The sequence below is a fragment of the Callithrix jacchus genome, chromosome 11 (assembly GCF_049354715.1).
Source record: "Callithrix jacchus isolate 240 chromosome 11, calJac240_pri, whole genome shotgun sequence".
Classification (NCBI taxonomy): Eukaryota; Metazoa; Chordata; class Mammalia; order Primates; family Cebidae; genus Callithrix; species Callithrix jacchus.
In genome coordinates this window covers 64,731,806-64,757,898 of record NC_133512.1, presented here as the reverse complement: position 1 = coordinate 64,757,898, position 26,093 = coordinate 64,731,806, and the positions used below count along the sequence as shown (strand labels likewise).

General features: G+C 32.9%; 1 protein-coding gene across 3 annotated transcripts in view; it reads right to left on the bottom strand.

Moving 5' to 3' along the window:
* Nucleotides 1–26,093, bottom strand: part of SEMA3D (semaphorin 3D) — a 214,417-nt gene that overhangs the window by 145,302 nt on the left and 43,022 nt on the right. Inside the window, exon 3 of one of the 3 annotated variants that reach the window (XM_009002554.6) lies at nucleotides 25,733–25,813. The exons of the other annotated variants lie outside the window; for them this stretch is intronic. The gene's annotated coding sequence lies outside the window, so the exon portion shown is untranslated. The remainder of the gene's footprint in view (nucleotides 1–25,732; nucleotides 25,814–26,093) is intronic. 3 annotated transcript variants of the gene reach the window in all.

Genomic DNA, 26,093 nt, shown 5'->3' with positions numbered 1-26,093 from the left:
GAGATCAGGAAGAGTCTTATATTTGATTAAATGCTAATCTACTTCCAAACCTCCTTATGATAGCCAATGATATTTCTCCACACACCAAGTTACAACTATCATCAGTAATTAGTTGCAGAGCTGAGCTAAGCTACTTATCAGTATATATAAATTACAATACCTAGATTTTTATTTTGCAGTGATTTAAACATTATGTTTGCATTTCTAAAATACACTGAAAGTATATTGCTTTATAATCCCTGTTCAACAAAGCACCACTGTTAACATTTTACTTGCGTTTGCATGCCTTATGGGCATGTACTTATAGCCAAATAACATTCTGTCAGATCTTACCTTTAACGAACTCAAAGAAAATAATATAATAGTGAGATTTTAGAATACATGTGTGTAAGGTTTAATATTATGGGTTTCATTTTTTTCCTGACCATAACAGTAATAACAAAATAATGTTTAAGTTGTAAAGAAGTCCCAAAGAAATAAAGTGCCTTCAAGGTCTAAACTGCTCAAGTTGTTAACACATTTATAAAAATTTAATAAAATACTACTGTTAATTTATTGATGTTCATTTTCCTCATTCTAAATCTCACATCAGTTTGCTGTTCAAAGCAACAATTGATACTTATCAGTTCGCAGGATCAGAGAAAGTACTAACAACATAATCAAACTTGATCTTTCCTCAAATCAGATTAATCCACAGTCCAAAGTTTCAGTATTTTCTTTTTCAAATTCTTATACTCTTGGGAACATTTTAACGCACGCACGTTTTCATGACCAAGATAATCTCATAATATGCTTTTGGAGAATTATAAAATATTTTGTCAAATTTTAATGTCTGCATAAAGACACAAATCAGTTGTTTTTTAAAACTCAAAAGCATCTGCCTCAAATATTCTGATATGTGCCTCTTAGGTATTTCTGCTTTTTATTATGAAGAGACTTGAATAAAGCAGTGTAGGAATTATTGCAATCATGAAGGTAAAATTACTATATTTTCTTGAAATAATGAAATAAGGATTAACTATGTTTTTATTATTGAGATATTCTTATTTCTAATTTAGTTAAGCCCTTTTATTTTTTAGAAATGTCATTTTTATCAAAGCTAAGTAATGTTTTGGCAAGTATCCAAAAATTTTAATTTATTCTTTCCTGAAATTCATGTTAATTATTCATTTAGCTGTTGAATTATATGTCCATTTAATATGTTCCCAGGATTTATTATATCTAATATTATAAATATTCTGCCTATGTGAACAATAAATGGATTTGAATCTTTAAAAAATAATTATGCATAATAAAATGTACAGAATGTTTTATTTTACAAACTAAGTGGCACCATGGTCTCTGTATCAATATAAATAATTGTGCACTTGGAAACTTGTTTTTCAAAGCAATACAGGTATTTTATGATATATTTATTATTTATTTTTCCTTTTATTTAGAGATAGATAGGGTCTCTATCTATGAAGCTAGAGTGCAGTGGCATGACCACAGCTCAGGGCAGCCTGGACTTCCACCTGCCTAAGCTTCCTGAAGAGCTGAGACTACAGGCATGTGTCACCATGCCAAGCTATTTTTTTTTTTTTTTTTGTACAGATGGGATCTCACCATTTTGACCAGGCTGGTCTGCTCTTGAACTCTTGGCCTCAAGAGATCATCCTGCCTCAACCTCCCAGAGTACTGGGATTACAGGCGTGAGCCACTGTGCCTCGCGCCTACTTTATCATATTTTAAAATACCATGGCATTTGTTTCAGCAGCACTTCTTGTAACATAAGAACAATGCAGAGATGCTCAAAGAGAAGAGTACAACATCTAGATAGGAAAGACAGGCAAATATGTAAAACAGAATTTCTTTTTATTTATCAACCTGTGTGGGAGTCATATTTTTCATAATCTTCACATGTGTATTTTAATTTTCCAGTTAAAATATTTACTGAAAAAAATTAGTTAAAGGAGAGAAAAGGTTTTTGTATTACTTAATACATATCAGACTGTGAGGCAGGGATTTCAGCTTATCAAAACAACATGCAGAGGTTATAGTTGACAATATGTAAAACTATATAAGCCTGCTTATAGAAAACCGCTTATATATAAAATACAGCATTTCAGTAAGTTCTACACTAAGTCAAAATTATAACATGGGGTTATATATACTTAGTTTAGAATCTTAAGGTTGTAACTATTGGAAACTAGTAAATAGTTATGAAGTAATTAAATTGTGTTTTTGAGACGTATGCTGCAGAAAAATTATAAGGATTCTTCATAAAAATCCTAACACTTTTACATAAATGGAAAAAGAAATGCCATCAAATCTACTAGCAACTCCATATTTAACAGTAAACTTTTAAATATAAAAAACCACACATAGCAGGAAAACTATGACCTTGAATTCCATATTCACATAAATTCTCCAGGAACACATGTGCTGTTGAGATCAAAACACTTACAATGGGTTAAATGAATCCTATATAGCCTTACTTTTTTTTAAAAGAGATGTGCTAAACATGTTAACACTATGTATTTCTTTCTTCACTCTTTAATGAAACACCTTAAGGAAATAAACACCCTAGAGAAATAGGAGAAGAAATTTAAATAATTCACTTCATAAACATAACACTATCTGGGAACACAAATAGGCAGCATGTAAAAGGAACTTAGCATCACATGTGGAATTTAGGAAGCAAGTCTTCGTATCAGATTTGAATTCCATGGTGCTTGAACCAACTCTGCAACTATTAGTAACTAACATTTTAAATTCAACAACTGATGATGACTATGCAAACAAAAAGGCACCTTTTCTTTCAACAATAGAAGGACTGTCCAGCGCTCTTAGCAGTAATAGTTCTTTAGTGATCATTGTTTATACTTCTAGTGATGATGACATATATTCATGCATTTCATCTTGTTTTAACAAGCTTCAAATGCAATTTTTCCTATCCACTTGTATTTCTAATTGTGTCATTATAAGGTAAACATTACAGAATAAGTTTGCACATGCTCATTCTTGGGGCTTCTGGCCCAGAAAAGAGCTGTATGTCTGGAAAATAGTTATTCATAGGAGAAATCTGAATTTTGCCATAATCTACCAGCTTCTACCAGAAATTCAAAAGTTCTCAAGACTCTAACTCAGTAAATATTCCTATATTTGGTTTAGCTCTGCTTTTGAGAAAGTTAAAAATAACTTTTAAAACAAATTTATTAGTTTTATAGATAAATTGACATCATAAGTTCCATTATTTGTACCTTATATGACTGCTTTGTTGTATAAGGTAAAACAAGTTTCTATTACCTACACTTCCATATATCCCAGGTTCTATCTTCCCTAACTCTTCTGGGACATGTCTAAAGCGTGGTAGCTAAGCACATAGGCACAAAGACCAGGTCTGTCACTTGCTTTCTGTTTATCCATGGGCCAGTTACTTAACCACACTGTGGCTCATGTTTCTCAACTAAAATTGTGGATAACAAGGGTATTTGATTTATTGGTTGTAAGGACTAAGAAACCATGATGTAAAGCACAATACCATGCCCAGTACACAGTAAGTGATCCATTAGTGTTAGCCACTTAAATATCATCGTATTCAATTTGTCTTAATTTTCTATTAAAACCCAATTTAAGTACAAAAAAAAATTGTTTTTTTTTTGTTTTTTTTGAGACGGAGTTTCGCTCTTGTTACCCAGGCTGGAGTGCAATGGCGCGATCTTGGCTCACCGCAACCTCCACCTCCTGGGTTCAAGCAATTCTCCTGCCTCAGCCTCCTGAGTAGCTAGGACTACAGGCGTGCACCACCATACCCAGCTAATTTTTGTATTTTTAGTAGAGACGGGGTTTCACCATGTTGACCAGGATGGTCTCAATCTCTTGACCTCATGATCCACCCGCCTCAGCCTCCCAAAGTGCTGGGATTACAGGTGTGAGCCATCGCTCCCGGCCCGAAAATAATGGTTTTAAAGACAATTACAGTTTATAAGGCATGTTAAGCAGAGTTTTCAGGAAAATACTATATAACATCCAAGAGTATGAAAACAAATGAATAAAATAATTTTAATTATTTGAGATCACAAACAGAAATAAACAAGCAAGCAAATAAACAAATTTCATTTCTATAGTTTAAAAGAGGAGAATCAAAGTGATGATTTGAATCTGATTATGAGGGATATAACATAGTTGTATCTGGAGTGCCTCTAATGCTACTCATTTAAATTAAACCACATTCTTTATCAAGAAAGAGAAAATAACTACTCTATCAATAATAACTTCATATAAAGCTTTAAAATCAAAGTAGAATAAGCACTGCTGAATATGTGTAGCCCTTGACTTTGAGATTTTTACTTAGACTAAAAAGATTAAAAGAATTATGCTTCCCTTAGTGTCTTCTCCAGAAAGGATACTAACTTCTAAAGGAGAAAACAAATTTTAAAACTCTTGTGGATCCTGTGAATTCAAAGATACAGTACCTTCAATGGTATAGTCAAAGTATAACAATAATGTATTTCTGCAATTCAATATCTCCTTTGTATTGGATCTCAACAGGTTGTAATTAAAAAAATATGCATCTATGAGACTTAATTCAATGTCCTATTTTCCATTCCTGCACGTAGCCTTTAGTTTTAAAAACAGTATAGTATGGTTTAAAGGTATAAAGATCTTTAATGAACGCTTATTAATGTTATCCGTTTTCAGCTTTCTTTAAACAAATTATTCTGCCTAATTATGATGTCAGTTAGGAACCTCTCACATAGTTTATATTTCATTAGGTTGCTGACCATTTTTGAAAATATGCATAAAATTATTTTCAACAGTTAATTAAAATAATTTTTACATAAAAAATAATTATGTTTAAAAGCAACTTTATTTTGTTTAAGATCAATTTTTGAAACTATTTTTACTTACATTAAAATTGTTATATTTTTATCAGGTATATTTTGAAATTCATACCAGCTTATACAAACGGTTTTGATCAAATTTTATTTATAACACCCTATGACTATGTATCAAACATAGCGAAACTTTCATATACAGCAGGAACACAAAAATTATTTTATTGATTATGGCAACACATAAAACAGTGAAGCAATGTCTCCTAACTGAAAACATGACAAAATTGGATATCATACTGAAATTTAATTAAGTTTTGGTAGGTCAAACATAAAAAATACTTTTAATCACATTTTAAACCATTTCAGATCTGTAAACATGCCAGTATTATTTGTAACAGTTTTCAAAATTAATATATTTGCAGCATATCAAAGAGTTGAGGTTGTCTCTTCCACAGATTCCAAGAGCCACTATGCATCTCAGAACATCTTAATACATCTGTTGGCTCCAAGATGGTCTATTAAAATAATGTATTAAAAATTCTTCCATATTCAGTAATTATTGAAATACATATTTGCATAAGGATTAAATGTTTCTGTAGCATGAACTTAACTATCCTCAAATCTAAATTAGTAAAATTAAAAATTAATGTCAATTTACTATGTAATTACAAATAACATAAAATGTTAAAATATCATCTTATAATTAATACAAGTTTTATACTGTTTTTATATACGCCTTCACATGAATATATTTTAAAGTATGACCTCATAACACTCTTTTAGAAACATTATTTGATATACTGCACATACAATATAGAAGCATAATATGGATTTTATAAAGAGCTCATCAATAAAGCTGAATTCATCTCTTTTACCTTCTCTTAATACATGTAAGGGAGCAGTTCCTGGACTAACACATTTGTATTCAAAAAGTAACTTGCAGTTACCCAGTGCATAAGCAATGTGTATAGAATGAGTTGGGGTGTTGCCTTGTGGTAGGGAGACTAATAAAGTGCCAGAAATTTCAGCTTATCAGGCAGCCATACATTTGTAAAAACCTTTCTGGTCTTCCTATGTACATATGTTTTCTTCCTTCTTTGTGCATGACTGTTCTGTTGAAGTGATGTGTTGAATATTTGTGCTATTTAATTTCCCCTCCACCCTTATCACCCTCCTTATCTAGTTCTCTATCAACACAGTAGTATCAGTTTCTGAGCTGTGTTTAGTGTCATCCTTATATCCTTAGCTACATCTTAAAAACTGGACTTACATGACTGTTAAAAAGTGCCTCGGTCAGGATAAGCAGGGGATTCCTGAGTTGAGCATACAGCTGCCGATGGATATCTCTCCAGTTTTATTTTTTATATCTTTCTCTCTTGGAGAAAATATAATACCTTTTATGACATGATCTCAGAAGTTGACTCAAAAGCTAGCATGATGTTCTGAAGCTAGCACAATGTTCTAAATTTCTAAATACAGAGTTCAACTCAGATAGTCTCTCAAAATCCTTAATAATTAAACTTATTCGTTTTTACCATGTGTTATAGCAACTGGGATATAATTCTTGAATTTTCCAGGGATCGCTCAGCCTGCTGGTTAAAAGTTCAGCTCTGGCTATATGATAGTTTGGGTTGTAAATTTCAGTTTGTTACTTATCAACTTTATCCTCTGAGAGAATTTACTTAATTTTTCTGAGTCTCATTTCCTCATCTACAAAATAGGATTATCAGTTCTTATCAAATATGATTGTTGTAAGAATAAAATTAAATAATGCAGGGAAAGCACTTAGTATCTTCTCTGGCACATGGCTAGCTCTAACAAATGTTAGCTTAATGGTCTTCCATTTTTACTATGGACTATGATAGCAAGTATTTTCTAAAGATAGTAAGTAAATATGAAACTTAAAAGGAAGTCTGGAAACTCCCATATTCTCCTATCATGCTTACAAATGTGTGTGTATAATTTGGCATTGAAGTTCTCAACTATCATTCCACAGTGAACATGTTTTTCAATGTACAATTAGATAAGGTCCCTATTGCAGTATTAATAATACATTATTTTCCTCTAAACTTCTAATTCATTGAGCCCATATTCATTGCCAAACTGAAATCCGAATAAAAAGAACATACTTAATTGCTTTATTAGATGTGGAAATTGTTAGACTATACAAAATAAAAGGCAGAATGAAACACATTTTTTATAATATTCAACTTGAGATTACTAAATACGTTTGAAGAAAAAGTCTATGAGGGAGGTCTTGGAGCTGACAGAAATGCTTAGAAATGGTTTTGACAGAAAGCCAACCTGAAGTTATTTTTGAAGGCTTATCTGGATATTACAATAGCCAAAAACGTTTATGCATATCAAGAAATTTAGTTTTAATTATAACTTCTTCACTTTTTTAGAGTATTCAAAACATGAGTTATTATAGCATAAAAAAATTGCAGTTCAAAAAATATTTCCAAGTGATAACTAGATCATTCCCTAAATCTTGTAAGATTTGCATTTGTACCTTCCAGAACAAGAATAATCTCCATCTACCGACACATGTACTTTTACTTCTTTTGAACCACACCACATGAATTCAGGACATCTGTTACATTTACATTTACTGTATCCCCAAAACTTAGCACAGTGCCTGGTATGGAGTAAGAGATGAGTATTTATTAAATAAATGAAAGAAACTGTCAATCTCCTCTTTCGTTCACCAGCCCACTTCTTTGACATATGATGGAGAAGCTTTTCAAATCACTTTATATCATCCTTGTGTGTGATATCATAAAAACTCAAAAATCTCATGTCACCACAAGAGTCCAAAGAACATATGGGAATGTGGGAACCAAACTAGAAAAAACTATAGATGTTACAAAGACTCATAGCCCCCAAAATGGGAGGAATAACTGACTGATTAAGGGACAGTCTTTGTAATTCTGGGTATCTTTTTTTAAGTTTTTAGAACCACATTTTTTTTTTCTAATATAACTTTAGAGTATCCCAGAAAACCCCTGTGTGGATAGAAGGGCCATAAGATAATGGTAAGAGTCAGTAGGCTTGATCGTGAATTCCAGTTTTACCATTGCCAGCATAATATCTTCTTTGAAACTTAGCAAGTAATGGCAACTTTGCTATGTTTTTGCATTTGGATTAATGTACATTAAAATCTATAACCACATAGTACTTGCAAAATAAACAATAGCTATTATGAAAATTGTTTCTTATTATAGATTAGGATCGTTCCATTCCCTCAACTGGGTATGGTTTTCCCATGAATCATGTCGGTACTTATAATTCAGAAATGAGAAAATGCTCATTTAATGATTTGGGAAGTTTTGGCAAGTTTCTTCCTCTTCCCATCTCTGTGGGCTCAATGCAAAAAATTTTATAATAAGAAAATGATGTTTTAATGGGATTATTTACTATCATGTTTCTACTTCTCCTTCTCTCTTCCTGTCAGTTGTGGAGTTGTATCCAGAAAACAAAGCATAAAATTAAGCAGAATTTTAGGACATATTCAAGAACTATCCATTAAGCATTTATCTTGTATATACAATTCCCACATTTCCAGAAAATTCACAGCATAAACCTTTTCCTAAATAAACGTACAACCAGATTAAAAAGAGGATGAGAGAGCAATGTCTAAGTGGTAAAATATGCAAGCTACTCAGAAAAAAAATGTAGAGATGTAGAGATTATTGCTATCTTGGGTAACAAAGAATGTGGAGTTCAATTGTAATAGTGCATGCGTGTGTCCTTTGGAATGTCAATGAAGAGCAATGAATTCTTGATTATAAAACAATGAGAAAAATACAAATTTCAATCCTTGGCACTTCAATAAATCAGTTTTTCAGCGATTGCTTCAGTAAAACTCTTGTGTTGCATTATTAAGATTAAAATTAAAATTAAGATTTCTCCTTTAAAAAATTGACTTGTGTACTATTTTATCTAATCATTCAACAAGGGCTACCAACTTCAAGGGATTATGATAAGCATCAGCATTAAGTATACGTGTGACTTTGATTTTCCAAATATTGCACTTGATTTATTTAAAACAAGGTTATATAATCTATCTACTGATCAATGTAGTGCAAATTGATAAAGTAACATATTTTAGAAACAGTTTTCCAATCTTTAAATAATATTTCAATATTATTTTAGTTTAGAACAATTAAATTATACAGTTGTCTACAATATGTTTTTATTTAAAATATTAAGTGAAATCATTACCCATTGAAAGGTATATTATGCTTTGTCCTTGCTAAAAATATAATGTGTATCAACTAGGTAAATACATTTTGTTTTTTTATTCCTATTAACAGATTGTTTTTATCATTTAACTTGAACTATTAAATTCTGATTTTTTTTTTTTTAAGATGGAGTCTCTGTTGCCCAAGCTGGAGTGCAGTGGTGTGATCTTGACTCACAGCAGCCTCTGCCTCCAGGTTCAAGTGATTCTCCTGCCTCAGTCTCCTGAGTAGCTGGGATTACAGGTATGTGCCTCCATGCCCCGGTAATTTTTGTATTTTTAGTAGAGATGGGGTTTCACCATGTTGGTCAGTCTAGTCTCGAACTCTCAACCTTGTGATCCATCCACCTCTGCCTCCCAAAGTGCTGGGATTACAGGCATGAGAACCATGCCCGGCCCAAATTCTGATGTTTATATATGTGTCAGATTCTCCAGTTACTCTTTTCTAAAGAATGCAAAGGGCAGGGCGCAGTGGTTCACGCCTGCAATCCCTGCACTTTGGGAGGCCGAGGCAGGTGGATCACGAGGTCAAGAGATCAAGAACATCCTGGTCAACATGGTGAAACCCCTTCTCTAACTAAAGATACAAAAAATTAGCTGGGCATGTTGGCGCGCACCTTTAGTCTCAGCTACTCGGGAGGCTGAGGCAGGAGAATTGCTTGAACCCAGGAGGCTGAGGTTGCAGTGAGCCGAGATCGCGACATTGCACTCCAGCCTTGGTAACAGGAGGGAAACTCCGTCTTAAAAAAAAAAAAAATGAATGCAAAGGGAACATGAACAAGGATCCATCATGCTTTAGTGGAAAGTGTACTGAGCTAAGGGTCTAAAGACATGACTGCAGTCCTGGCCTTGCATCACATAGGACATCTTATCTTTGGGAATTCATTAGCCACTCAGGGTCAGAGTTCTTTTATGTAAATTTAGTATGTTGATACATCATCAACATAACAGGAATGTTACGTATGTAGTTTTAGCAAAGCCAAATGTCTATGAATATTTTTTAAATGATTAACAACATACATAGACTTGTTTCTTTAAAAAGAGATTAACTTTATGATTTAATTCAATTTTACTTTTTTAGGGATCAATGTTATTAAATTTTATGTATGGCAGAGTCAGATATGAGAAACTCTGATTTCAGATATTATAATTTACCTTTATTAAATAGAGAAGTAACATGTTATAATTTACCTTTATTAAATAGAGAACATGTATTACATATGGCATGCATATGATATATATATTTATGTATATATACATAAAAGGCATATATGAGGTGTATATATGATACATATACAACATATATTGGTATTCCAGACTTGACCAGTAGACTCTCATCCTTGAAGTGGATAACTTGTTTTCTGTACTTGTTTTCTTCAAATGTTTGCTTTCATAATGCCATCTCTAATTTGAAATATAAACTCCCTAGGTTGGTATCCAAATTCCTTCTTTAACTGCACAAATTACTTTCCTTGTCCCTCCTTGTGTACTCCTTGTTCCAGGCAAAATAGTCAATGAACACATGCCATCTAAATTACATTCATTTTCTTCTTCCTGTGTGTGATGTTCTGCCATCCTGATCCAATCTCATCAAAAAGCATTTCTGGGTAAGTTCCAGGTCAACACACTCACACACTTTCTACCAGAACAACTACAGCAGGTTTTCCCCAACTACATTGACTTACAGTCAAATTTTCTTGATATGGTCTGAATTATATGTACCTCTTACCTCTCCAAAAATCTGGAAAGATGCTGAGGTACAGAAAAGTATACTCTCTTAAATCTACTAAAGATAGCCCGTAGAAGCTGAATAGACTCAAAGTAAAAGCATGATAAATGTTTAGTAGACAGATAAAAAGTCAAACAATTATGCAGAGAAAACATAATAAAAATCTGCTGTTCTGACTCATCAAACAATTAATTTTAGGAATAAAAGATCCTGTAAATGTTATAAGAGCAATAACTTATATTGTTTTTTAATTAATTAATTTTTTTTTTGAGATAGAGTCTCACTCTGTCACCCTGGCTGGAGTGCAGTGGCATAATCCCAACTCACTGCAACCTCTGCCTCCTAGGTTCAAGAGATTCTCGTGTCTCAGCCTCCAGAGCAGCCAGGATATAGGTGTGCACCACCACGCCTGGCTAATTTTGTTTTAAGTTTTTTTTCCTTATTTTTTGTTTTGCTTTTTGATTGTATGAAACATTTATATAATTCAAATATCAAAATTATATTACATGTATATTAACATAAATTCTTTTCACCCCTGTTCTTTCCATTTTGGGCCTCCCTGTCTTTTTTTTAAAAATATACTTTAAATTCTGGGATACATATGCTGAATGTGCAGGTGTGTTAAATAGGTATACATGTGCCATGGTGGTTTACTGCACCCATCAACTCATCGTCTAATGCTTCTTGCCTCCTACCTCCCAGCAGGCCCCAGTGTGTGATATTCACCCTACTGTGTCCATATGTTCTCATTATTCAACTCCCATTCTGTAGGTTGCTGGAAAATCAAGACTTGGGTTCTTTTTTTATTGCATTTTAGGTTTTGGGGTACATGTGCAGAATGTGCAAGATAGTTGCATAGGTACACACATGGCAGTGTGTTTTGCTGCCTTCCTCCCCTTCACCCACATTTGGCATTTCTCCCCAGGCTATCCCTCCCCTATTCCCCCCGATAGACCCCAGTATGTAGTACCCCCTTCCCCGTGTTCATGTGTTCTCATTGTTCAACATCCGCCTATGAGTGAGAACATGTGGTATTTCATTTTCTGTTCTCGTTTCAGTTTGCTGAGAATGATGTTCTCCAGATTCATCCATGTCCCTACAAAGGACAGGAACTCATCGTTTTTGATTGCTGCATAATATTCCATGGTGTATATGTGCCACATTTTCCCTGTCCAGTCTGTCATCGATGGGCATTTGGGTTGGTTCCAGGTCTTTGCTATTGTAAACAGTGCTGCAATGAACATTCGTGTACATGTGTCCTTATAGTAGAACGATTTATAGTCCTTTGGATATATACCCAGTAATGGGATTGCTGGGTCAAATGGAATTTCTATTTCTAAGACCTTGAGGAATCGCCACACTGTCTTTCACAATGGTTGAACTAATTTACACTCCCACCAACAGTGTAAAAGTATTTCTATTTCTCCACATCCTCTCCAACATCTGTTGTCTCCAGATTTTTTCATGATCGCCATTCTAACTGGCGTGAGATAGTATCTCAGTGTGGTTTTGATTTGCATCTCTCTAATGACCAGTGATGATGAGCATTTTTTCATATGTTTGTTGGCCTCATGTATGTCTTCTTTTGTAAAGTGTCTGTTCATTTCCTTTGCCCATTTTTGAATGGGCTTGTTTGTTTTTTCCCTGTAAATCTGTTTGAGTTCTTTGTAAATTCCAGATATCAGCCCTTTGTCAGATGGGTAAACTGCAAAAAATTTTTCCCATTCTGTTGGTTGCCAATTCACTCTAAAGATGGTTTTTTTTTGCCATGCAGAAGCTGTGGAGTTTGATTAGGTCCCATTTGTCTATTTTGGCTTTTGTTGCCAATGCTTTTGGTGTTTTGGTCATGAAGTCCTTGCCTACTCCTATGTCCTGAATGGTTTTGTGTTGGGAAAACTGGCTAGCCATGTGCAGAAAGCAGAAACTGGATCCCTTCCTGACACCTTACACTAAAATTAACTCCAGATGGATTAAAGACTTAAACGTAAGACCTGGCACCATAAAAACCCTAGAAAAAAATCAAGACTTGGGTTTTGATATGTTCTAGCTTTCTATTGGATGTCCACCTGGCAACATTGAGAGGGCAGCTGCATTAAAGTCAGAAGGTGAAGGTAGAAGTCAGAGATAGATGTGATTGGCAGTCATCACTATATGGATGGCATTTATGAGAGGTAAGATTGCCAAAGAAGAAATTCAGACAGAGAAAAAATATGTGCAAGGACTGATCCCTGACACACTCCATTGTTTAGAGGTAAGAGAGATGAAGCTGAACCAGCAACTGAGTCTGGTAAAAGCTATTTGTGGAGAAGGACAATGAGAAATATATGAGGCTCTGAATTCCTGTGAAAACCTCAGAGGAAGATGAAATGATCAACAGAGCTATTGTGTTAAATGTTACTAATATGTCAGTAAGGTGAGATCTGAGCACTGATTATTAGATTTAAACAGCACTAAAGAGTTACACAATGTATTAAAAAAACAATAGTTGTTCAAACTGATATATATATATTTATACATATTTTATTTTATTCTGACAATGAAAACATCATTTTATATCAGCAAATGCTTTGAAGTTAAGATTTTATGGCATCCTGAAATCCATGTAACAATGTCTTACTCACAAAGGAACTATAGATGAATACTATTCTTTAAGAACAATGCTTTTGAACTTATAATGAAAATATTTCTAAGTGAATAAATATTTATTATAACTTATTTAATCTAACCCAAGATGTCATTTTAATATAAATCATTATTTTAGGTCTCACTAAGAAAAAAAATCTTGTCAATGAAACTATGGCATGGCACTGGTTGTAAGATGCCATTGATTTCAGAGATACTGAAGTGAGAAAAAATAACCATCTTAAAACCTATAAAATACTATTGTATTTTCTTCTTTTTGTGACTATATTAACATGTGCATTCTATTTCTTTATCAAAGAATTACACAATGATAAATAGTGTTATTTATAGTGCTGTTACAGAATAAACTATTCCCATCACACCTAATAAATACCTTTTCCTCCCTGAGTGGAGGGCAATATTGTAAACTGTCATAACCACAGAAAAAGTGACCAAAACAAGTTAAATTAGATACATTTATTGTATGCTGCAATTAATTATTACATAGGCTACTATTAATTACATTAATATATTGACAATATATTACTGCAGGCTATGATTAATAAGTCTTGTATAATTTTTAAAATGTTTATATATGAACATATTTACTTCGTTGTTTTTAATTATACTCTAAGTTCTGCGATACATGTGCAGAATGTGCAGGCTTATTACATAGGTATTGTATTTTCTTGAAACCACACGTGCCATGGTGGTTTGCTGCAACCATCAACCGGTCATCTACATTAGGTATTTCCCCTAATGCTATCCCTCCCCTATTCCCCTACTCCCCAACAGGCCCCATGTTTTTCCCCTCCATATGTTCTCATTGTTCAACTCCACTTATGAGTGAGAACATGCAGTGTTTGGTTTTCTGTTCCTGTGTTAGTTTGCTTCCAGCTCCTCCATGTCCCTGCAAAGGACATGAACGCATTCTTTTTTATGACTGCAGAGTATTTTATGGTGTATATGTGCCACATTTTCTTTAGCCAGTCTATCATTGATGATCACTTGGGTTGGTTCCAAGTCTTTGCCATCGTGAACAGTGCTGCAATAAACATATATGGGCATGTGTCTTTATAGTAGAATGATTTATAATCCTTTGGGTATATGCCCAGTAATGGGATTGCTAGGTCCAATGGTATTCCTGGTTCTAGATCCTTGAGGAATCACCACACTGTCTTCCACAATGGTTGAACAAATTTATACTCCCACTAACAGTATAAAAGTGTTCTTATTTTTCCACATGCTTTCAGCATCTGTTGTTTCCTGACTTTTTAATTATTGCCATTCTAACTGGCATGAGATGGTATCTCATTGTGGTTGTAATTTGCTTTTCTCCAATGATCAGTGATGATGAGCCTTTTATCAAATGGTGGTTGGCTACCTCAATGTCTTTTTTTGAGAAGTGTCTGTTCATATATTTTGCTTCCTTTTTGATGGAGTTGTTTTTTCTTGTAAATATGTTTAAGTTATTTGTATATTCTGGATATTAGCTCTTTGTCAGATGGATAAAATGCAAAAATTTTCTCTCATTCTGTAGGTTGCCTGTTCATGCTGATGATAGTTTCTTTTGCTGTGCAGAAGCTCTTTAATTAGATCCCATTTGTCAATTTTGACTTTTGTTGCCATTGCTTTTGGTGTTTTAGTCGTGAAGTCCTTGCCCATGCCTATGTCCTGAATGATATTGCCTAGATTTTCCTCTAGGGTTTTCATGGTTTTAGGTCTTATGTTTACGTCTTTAATGTATCTTGAGTTAATTTTCATATAAGGTGTAAGGAAGGGGCCCAGTTTCAGTTTTCTGCATATGACTAGCCAGTTTTCTCAATACCAGTTATCAAATAGAGAATTCTTTCCCCATTGCTTGTTTTTGTCAAGTTTATCAAAGATTTACTAACATTTTAAAAATTAAGTTTATAAGAGCATTTATTTAATGTTTATTAACACAAAGAATAATATTTTATTTTACCCAATATAAAATAATAACTGACTTATTAAATAAGACTTCTGCATTTTCTCCCTTTCCTCAAATATGCAAAACTTTTATGGTGACAAAGTGAAAATGTGTAGCATTAGAAATCATAGAAGTCAAGGTCTGGTTTAAGCTCTGCCAGTACATGTTGACAAATTATTCTATTTATGTGAATTGCAGTTTTCTCATCTTCAAGTGAAGGGACTAGTGAAGATGAGATTTAAGGTGACTTACTGTTCTGATATGTACAGAATCACTTGCATTAAAAAGTTGAGATATTGTTGATCATAGTCACTTGAAACATCAACATATATTTCTTTTCAACATTTTACATACATGTGTGTATGTATATACATATATATGTTATTTACTCCCTATAATTTACAGCCTACAACCTGTAAGACATAAACACATTATTAACTGCTTCTGTTAAGATAACATTAAGAGACAAATCTATTTAATTGAAGTTTCTTCTGGTTTTCCTGGGGATTGGCCTAATAATGAATGAATTAATGTATAATTTACTGCTCTTTAATTCTTCTATTAATAATTGCCTGTGATTATTATGAGTAGTTTTATATCATTATAAAAAATGGTATATATGCAAAAAGGAAAATGAAAACACCATCTTCCTATCAACACCTCAGTTAGTGATAATCCCTTAAAGTCTTCTTCATCTTTCTCTATATTCTGTGCATATACATAAATTTATTTTGCAACAATGAGATTAAATCAAATAATCTACCTTATAAACTACTGAGTTGTTTCCACTTTACCTATCACTGTGTTTTCATTTTAATATCCAGTTCACATTAAAAATTTCAGAGATGTTTCAAAACTGCTCTCTGAAGCTGATTTATCCAATTTGACATTTAATTCTAAGCACACTATACCTAGTTGCAGCAGTATCATTTTTAATATAGCACACATATTAACCCCTAATCTTTTTTTATCATGACATTAACTTGTTGAAGAGAGACAAGTTCAAGTTATTCCTTTTAAAATGCTTTAACCTCTTCAGAAATCTCAACATTGTCAAAGACTTACTAATTTATTTCAAAACCATATGTCAAGTATCTGATATAATATGCCCTATTTCTCAGTTTTTATTGGAATCCAGAGAAAATTAATCATTGTACTATTGTGGATTCTGTGCTAATTAAAAAAATTGTTCTCTTGATCTTTCTCCACTGGGTGAAGGACATGATGCATGTCCTCCCTAGCACAGGATCACTGCCCTACATGAATGAGCACAAAGTCTTTCTAAGGATACTCTTTTATTACTTAAATTTAAATTACTTAAGTTCCCTTTTTTGTGATCTCTATAAATCATTTCTGGCACATATTCTTTCACCCATCAGAGCAAATCTAAATAAGAACGTGTTCCTTTTGGGCTGAATAGTAGCAGTTTACCTAAATTAATATTTAGTATCTAATAATGTTTTCTATTGAGAGGAGCTGGGTTCTGTTTCCTTGAGGTTTTTGCCAAGTCTCATAAATCTGGGAAAAGGCAGTCAGTATAAACCCTACTAATAACCAAAGTGGCCACACACAGAATAAACAAGGGCCTAGTTTATAAAGCCATCACTGAAAGACCCTACTGGAGTAAATTTAGATTTCTCAGTATTAATTTATGATGTGTGCGATGCACTTTGCACTCAAAAAAAGAGAATAGGAAAAAGAGTTAAAAATGCATTTACCAAAGCTTTAATGCATTAATGTACTATTTAAATTTAACAGCCAGCAAAATAGAAGGTAAGAGAAAAAGGAAAAACAAGTTTTTGTGAACTATATAGAAGTTGGCAATGCATTTTAGTTTGGATGTTTTAAGATTTGTAGGCAATTAGTAATATATATCAACACTGCCAAAAAGGACAATTTGTTGGATATCTTTCTACCAATTTCTAAATTATTCAATTGCTTATTTAACCAAGTGTTGAGATATCATTTATTTACCATATAATAAATTTTTGAAACAACAATATATAGTCAAACACTAAGAAAGTACAGTTTTATCTACACCTTCAGTATAAGCCAAAGTTAATTCCATATGAATTTTATTGTTTTAAAAGTCAAAATTTATTTCTCTAGTCATGAAATTATAACCTTATTTAAAACTCAATAATAAAATCTTTCTAAAGATGTCATAATTTATTTATAAAAGACACAGATTACATCAGGGAAATATGGCATCTAGTTCATGGTGGTCCTGTTTTTATTTAATCGTTCTCCATGGTAATATGGTATTTTCCCCAATTTGCATTGGACATGGATCTCAAGAGCAGAATGTAGACAAGTTTTAGGAAGAAGAATAAAGGCTTTGGATATTTGTTTTATTTCAGAGAGTCCAGAAAGAGATTCTTTAGACGAAAGCAAAGAAGGATGACATTTTTTTTTTTTGTTTTAGTGTCTAAAAAACCCCATCAATGTTTGCTTTAATTTTATGGCTCCTCTTGCTTTCACCCTAGAAAGATTCCCAGACTAACCACATGATGTGAATGGAATAACCTTTTCTCTCTTTGGCTGGGTGATGTTTTCTCAAAATAAATATAAACCATCTTATACATTTTTTTGAATATGTCTTTCTTAACCCATATCCATGAGTTGAAAAACTTTCTCTAGGCATGCCAAATGCTGAGACAATGCCACCTTAATTAGGAAAAGTAATGTCAAGAACAAGTGTACCTCAGACAACTTACTAAACTTTTTCTCCTCTTTTCAATAACTGTGCCTTTCACATGTTTACTCGTAATGCAATAATTATTTCTAATAAGATAGTTTTAAAAGTTAGTTATTCACAATAATGAAAATGAGTACCTATCACATATCTATCATGGTGCTACACACAATTAGGTATGAAACTGGTATGACATCGTACATGCACATAACATCAGGTTATGTGAGAAAATTGATTAGCAGAATGCCTAACATATAAGCTCTGAAGTAAATGTTAATACTTTTATTATAATTACAGTGATTTCAAAGTAGAGATAAGAATAGCATAAAAATATACAGTCATGCTTTAACAATGAGAGTATGTTCTGAAAAATTTGTCATTAGGTGATTTTAGTATTCTTTGAACATCATAGAGGGAACTTACACAAACCTAGAAGGTATAGCCTACTACACACCTAGACTATATGGTATAGCCTATTGCTCCCAGGAAACAAATATGTACAGCATGTTACTGTACTGAACACTGTAAGCAATGTAACACAATGGGAAGTATTTATGTATTTAAACTTATCTAAACATAGAACAGACACAACAAAAATAAAATAGCATAATCTTATGGGAACACCATCCTACATGTAGTCTGTCAGTTGATAGGAATGTTGTTATGCAGCACATGACTGCAATATATATGTAATATAATCCAGTTGTATAACACATTCTACTGCTCTCTAGTAAAAATATAATACAAGACATGTAATCTATTTATTTACTTCTTCTTATTACTATTTAGAGATGGAGTTTTGCTCTTGATGCCCAGACTGGAGTTGCAGTGGCATGATCTCAGCTCACTTCAACCTCTGCTTCCTGGGTTCAAGTGATTCTCTCCAGTAGCTGGGACTACAGGCGTGCATCACCATGCCCAGCGAATTTTTGTATTTTTAGTAGAAATGGGGTTTCACCATGTTGGCCAGGATTAGATCTCCTGACCTTGTGATCCACCTGCCTTGGCCTCCCAAAGTGCTGGGATTACAGGCATGAGCAACTACGCACAGCGTATGGATGCTAAATTTTTATTAGGAATACTTGGTTTGTATTCTAATTTCATAAAACTTACTACTAAAAAAAGGAGATTGAATTTACTAAAGTTGTTTCAAACGAACTTAAAAGTTTTCTGATAACTGAATTGAATATCATTTATTAAACCTAAACTAATCAAATTAAATAATATAAAAGGTGAATTTAAAGCTAGCTTTGGAACTAATGCAAGATATAAATGTCCTCTTCATCCTCTTCCCCTGAGGTAGAAAATATACTTTATGTGAGACAGAGGGGAAGGATTCCCAGAATGATGTATATTTTTTGCCTTACGCTTCATATGATAGAAAAATGAACACAATTTATACAGCCATCAGGATTTCTGTGGGGATCTTTATCAAGATTTCTAAGAATTTATACACATATATTCATTTTTTTTTTCCTTTGGGAACTGGCCTGCAATATTCAACACTTGAGTCAGCCTAGAGCCCAAAATTAAAGCTGCATTGGTTCTTATCTATTCTGTTCCCCTTGCCTCTAGTGTGATATGTCTGAATAGTGTAAAGCAAAAAATAATATTTCATAGAATCTGATTAAGATTTATTATAGATTCCTGTTTTAATACCAATGGATTGATTAACATTTCAAAGGTAGGAGAAACTGCCATTATAAATTAATCTGGCTTTGGTGTCCACTATATTTAACTAAGGAGAATAAATAAGAGAGAAATCCTTGAGCTTCTCTGGAAATGATATACACAATTCTAGCTTTGCTATTATTTGTGTTATTTGTTTGTAAAGCATAGAGGAAAAATAAAATACTTGAAACCTCATTATAAATGTTTCAGGGGCTCTAAATTAGGAATACAAATGAGAGCATTGCAAAAAATCTAATTCAAAATTTTTAAATTCTTTCTAGATTAATTCCATTCAAGTATGCGAATTATGTTGACAGTATTTTTTTAACCCTTATTTTAATCCAATCTGGCATGATATGTGTTATAAAAGTGTGTTCAATTTATTATGTAAAAGAAAAATTGAGTGAATGAAAAAGTGAAGTCAAATATAAAGTATAAAGTGACACAGATATGATGGTCTAAACAATATATCAAAAAGTTCCCTTCAATGCTTTATTGTTTTTTTGGGGGGGAGATGAATCCACAGGTGTGAAACTCATAAAAACAGAGGGCTAATTGCACATATAAAGAAAAACCAATTGGTATAAATAGATAATTTAATCTTTCTTATCCAATCAACCTTATATTTGTATGAAATCTCATAGTTCTTTCACATACACATATGTATGCATATTTGTATGTTTACACATACATACAATGACATTTCACATATGCTATTAAAAATCCTTAGCCGGGCATGGTGTCTCATGTATGTAATCCAGCCTTTTGGAGGCTGAGGAAGGCAGATCACTTGAGGTCAGGAGTTCAAGATCAGCCTGGCCAACATAGTGAAAACCCATCTCTGTTAAAAATATGAAAATTAGCTGAAGATGTGGCAGGCACCTGTAATTTCAGCTACTTGGGAGGCTGAGGAAGTAGAATCATTTCAACTCAAGAGATGAAGGTTGTAGTGAGCTGAGATGGGGCCATTGCAATCCAACCTGGTTGACAGAGTGAGACTCCGTCACACACACACACACACACACACACACACACACACACACACACACAAAATCCTTTACTTAACAATTCGGTATTTAAGATATCATGCATTTAGACTGGTAAAAAGAAATGAGTCATATTTTTAAAGAAAAAATAAACTAGCCTAATAGCAGATAACACAGATCAAAGAAATGGATAAATAAGAAACAAGTACCAGTTTTTTGTTTACAAATATATATTTCTGGAAAAATATACAATAAAATTTCCAGATATGTTTTGATGACAAAGCAGCTGACTCCAGTGAATGGAAGCCTACTACAAGAGCATGTTACAGATTTCTGGGGATACTCAGAGGAATACAAATTTAATATGAACAAGTCACAGGAGTAGCTTCAAGAATAGAAAGTCTAAAAGAAAGAATGTTGGTATAGCAATTAGGAGAAAGTAAGTGAACCAGAAAAACATAGTTAATTCCTCCAGAGAATGGGTTCATCTTTCCATCTGCTGCAGTGTCAACATTAGATGGTCACATTTCCAGTCACAGAAGTAGAATTTTCTGTCCATTTTTCTAAGGATTCCTATTTCTAACTATCTGTAAGTATATCTCTATCTACAGGCCTTCTGTTAGCCACCTGGCTAGAAAGCAATTTTATACTAGTAATGAAAAATACGATGCCTCAAGCAAAATCTTGTGTTAGCAAGTATATTTTTCTGATATTTAGATAATAGAATTTCATGAAAATCTTAAAAATCAATTTTTTCAAGTACCTTATTATTTAAATATGACTTATTTATCCTAATGCTTCAGTGTCCTTGATATTGTTTTACTTAACTATATATCTATCTGCTAATTTGTTGTTTTCTGATCTTGTAGTTATATATGAAATAACCAGACTCAGCCCTGGACATACAGCATAGGATAAGTACCCTTCCTATTATTTCCAAACAGCTGAATTCATTTGACCAACTCCCTGCTTCATCTCCCTATCAATTTTCAGGAGTCTTTTAGCTGGGAGAGTACAACCAGTCCCTAATACACCAGCCCCTTCAGCACTAGATTTGGTTTCATTCTCTCAAACATCTACTGCCTACTAGGTGTAAACAATTTCAACCAATGAACAAAAGTTAAACAAATTATCTCTGCTATGGTCAGAGATCATGATGACAACCTATTTAAAGGTATGGAAACTTAATCAGCAAAGTAGGTTCTAGGAAATGAAGATTAAAAAAATAAATGTGGAAAAAATGAATTAAGTAAAAATATGAATTTAAAATCACATGAGTGTCAGAAACAGCTACTAAATATCACTATTAATGATGAACATGAATTAACCCTGCCTGAGATCTGTAAGAAGAATTCTCTGTCATCATATCTTGTTCTCCTTTTCACTTATAGAATGATTTATGGTTTTGACTATTCATCTTAATATGACTTTAGTTTTCTATTCTGACCTTTCAGTGTGGACACTGATGGTGCTCACAGCATATTGAGCAGGAAATGGTTAACATGATCTAGTTTAAGGACTCTCATATTTGAGTTCTTCTAACAATCCAGATAAGATTTCCACTAAGGTCCTTAGCTAAGAGTAAATACACATTTCTATAAGAAACTTGTTTTTAAAAGGAAATAATGTTTATATAGTTAACTGGGTTACTGAAACACAAAAATGAGATAAAATGAAAAATTAGTTCAAATCTCCTTCCTTGGAGCACCCCTGGGTTCATTTGCAATTAGGGTAGACTCCTGAGAATATATAGCTCTCCTCTCAGTACAATACATCTCACAGGAACTGTTAAAACAAGCAGCTCTTCTGAATATACTTAGAAACTTTGAAAAAAAAAGTTAAATAAGTCTCAGTATTATCAGATAATGTCTCTAATTACATATGTGTGACCTGTATGTGTGTGTGTATAGATATTTTTTTTTGTTGTGGGTAACCGTGGTATTTAAATATTTATGTTGCTTAATATTTGAACAACTTTCAGGTTAAATTATTGTTAAATAAGTATTGTTAAATTGTTTTCGAACTTTAGAAACATTGTCTTCAAATAATATATTGTTGTATAACATTTACAATAAAATGAATTAACAGGAAACACAAAATAACACCAAATCTTAAAATGCTATGTCAAAGTTTAAAATGTCTTAATAGCACTGATAATATTATTTTCTTAAAAATACAAAACTAACACTTGGCGGATTGTAGTGGCTCATGCCAGTAATCCTAGCACTTTGGGAGGCCAAGGCAGTGAGTCACCTGAGGCCAGAAATTCAAGAACAGCCTGCCCAATATGGTGAAACCCTGTCTCTACTAAAAAAACAAATAAAAATACAAAAACTATCCAGGCTTGGTGGTACACATCTATAATCCCAGCTACTTGGGAAGCTGAGGGAGAACTGCTTGAACCTGGGAGGCAGAGGCTGCAGTGAGCCAAGATCATGCCACTGCATTCCAGCCTGGGTGACAGAGCAAGACTCTGTCTCAAAAAAATCAAAAACAAAAACAAACAAACAAACAAACAAAACAAAAGTAATACTTGCCTCAAACAATGATAATGGTCCCATACAACATCACTGTAAATGCTAACCTCAAATTTTCAAAGTGACAGACTTTGTGATACTATCAATCCTGAGAAATATTTGCAATACTGGAGTGAGATTAAAAAGAAAACAATGAGATTAAAGAAGATATTGAGATATTTTATAGTCACTTTATAGTGCTTCCATTCACTTCCACTCCATCAGCGGCTTTTGGACCTCTCAATTCAGAGGTTATTATTAGCCTCAAACAGTCTAAAACTGATTCCAAAACTGTGCAAAATATTCTGGAGTAATACGGTGAACTCACCAGGAATGCTGTAAGATATTTTACAATTTCAAGATAAACACAACAATACTCACTATCTGTTAGACACTGGATTAACTACTAGACAAGGTATTTCATAATTTCAACATTCAAGGGGGTTACATTTGAGGGGTCACAGCTATGTGAAGTTGGGTTCTCAGTAAAGCAAGTATCCCCAAAAGTCCTTGTGGAACAGGTAATAAGGATTTCAATGTTCATTATGATTCCAAGGTTTGAGAAGTTGTACAGTGCCTAACAGGTACACAGTCCCCATTAGTAATTGATACATAATTTAAGGATGTTTAAATTTAAATACAATTTAAAATATTTTTTTGTTTTAATTTTTGCTGTCAGGATATAAATACTTATTAAGTTGCTTGGCCTTAACTATAATAATCAGAATTCTTGTTGTTTGTTTGTTGGCCTAGGGGTGTCATAAAAAAAAAAAAAAAAAAAATATATATATATATATATATATATATATATATATATATAGACACTCAGTGTTAGGGTACTAAGAACGAAAAATCTTGGAAAGATATTTCTGTTCTAAACACTTTTCTAGAGAAGTATATATCCCTGTAAATAGAATCATTTCCCACATCAAACCTGAAACCTGAAGGAGAATTTGTGTATGCAATGTATTAATCGATTTACTGTTTACATCTTAATGTTCATTTTATCTCCTTTATTGTTCAGTATATTCCAGCTTTTGCTACATTTTTAGCCAGAATATTATAGTCACTGCAGCTTTTCTATGTTTTGGTTCTCTGAGTTTATGTATAAGTTAATCAGGTAGGTAAGGCCTGGCATAACAATGTCCTTATTGTGATGCCACGATTAAGCCTTACTGGAAAGGGTCCAAAGAGACTTTCTTTACATTGACTTCCCTCAGGGTGAATGGTGAATGGTGTTATTTTGTATTTCCTGTTAATTCCTTTTATTGTAAATGTTAGTTAAACAAAATAATATTTTAAAACAATGTTTCTAAAGTTCTAAGACAATTTAACTCAGTTAGAAGCTTAACCCATTTAAAAGCTTAATGTCACCTGAAAGTTTCTCAAATACTAAGCAATATAAATGCTTAAACAGCACTGTTGCCTACAATAAAGAAACATCCACACACACACACACACACACACACACACACACACACACACACGCATATATATAATTAGAGATATAATATTATATTACTGAGACTGAAAGTCAAGAAAAGCTATGTAAAAAAAAAATGCTGCAAAAACCCTATGTAGAACTGAATAGAGAAACTGTCTCTCAAGAAGATGATTTCTTTTCTCACTCCTTAATTTGGGCTTGTATAGTCTGTCCTCTTTTCTTCTTTCATTCTTCACTTTGGAAATCTTCAAAATAAACCAGCTAAACAGCTCCAAGTTTATAAACATATAGATGATTTCTGGAATTTTTTTCTGACCCCAAATTAAAACAAAGCAAACAACAAGCAAACAAATACAGTGTGATACTCTTAACAAACAGTAACAGATTACTTTCAAAACCTGTTCCAGAAAGTATACAGTTCTTAACCAGAACTAATAATTATACAATATTTATTTCTATATTGGTTAAAATTGAGCATCATAGTTGATGTGTCGATGTATGAGTGTGTGTGTGTGTGTGCCTACACACACATGTGATGATCAAGTTATGCAATTTATTTTAGTGTATTTAGTATGATTTCTTTTATATTGTCAAAGTATCTTGTACCAGTGCAGATTTTTATGTTAATATTTTCTGTTTGGTTTATCACATTGACCTGAGGGTTCTAGACAAACTTAAGCTATTATATTAGGATATAATTTTAAATTCCTATTTAAAATTTCCAAATTTTATATTGTCTGTAAAAAGAATAAAAGTTTTTTGACCTTACTTTGATCAAAACAATGAAAAACTCAACAAACCTTTTTTGCAAATAACATCTCTTACAAGTGTATTATATACCTTGAGATGTTTTCTTTATTTTCTAATTATAAAAGGGTTCATTATCTTATAGCTTCTATTGCTGGATATATGAAACAGACTTTTCTTTAAATTTCATAATCATTGATTTCATAGCCAAATTATAATTTTGTCTGCCTTTGATTTATTAATCATGTATTGTGACTTCAGTCTCTCCCTTGTTTTGTATTTATGTTTTTCTGTATAGCTATACTTACTTGTAGGGCAGTATTTGTTCAGAGTAAGTGTTCTTCAATCTCTGGTTTTGATTATTTCAAACACCCGTTAGACAAATTTCACTGTAATGTGTAAATAAGAAATGACTGAATTACCTCTTACTGATTGTTAGAATAAGCCAAATATGCATGTACAAGAATCGTTGTCAGCCATAAGCAAATAAAAGATGTATCAATATTTACAATTAAATTAGATCTCAGATCACCAAATTAAATTATACAGTAGTCCAAAGACGTCATTGTTCTTGCCTTAGAATTAATAGCTTATAATTTGAGGACAACACTATGCCTGATTTGTGGAAGAAGACAAGTTAGCTAGGATGAAAGTGATATCAGGCTGAGT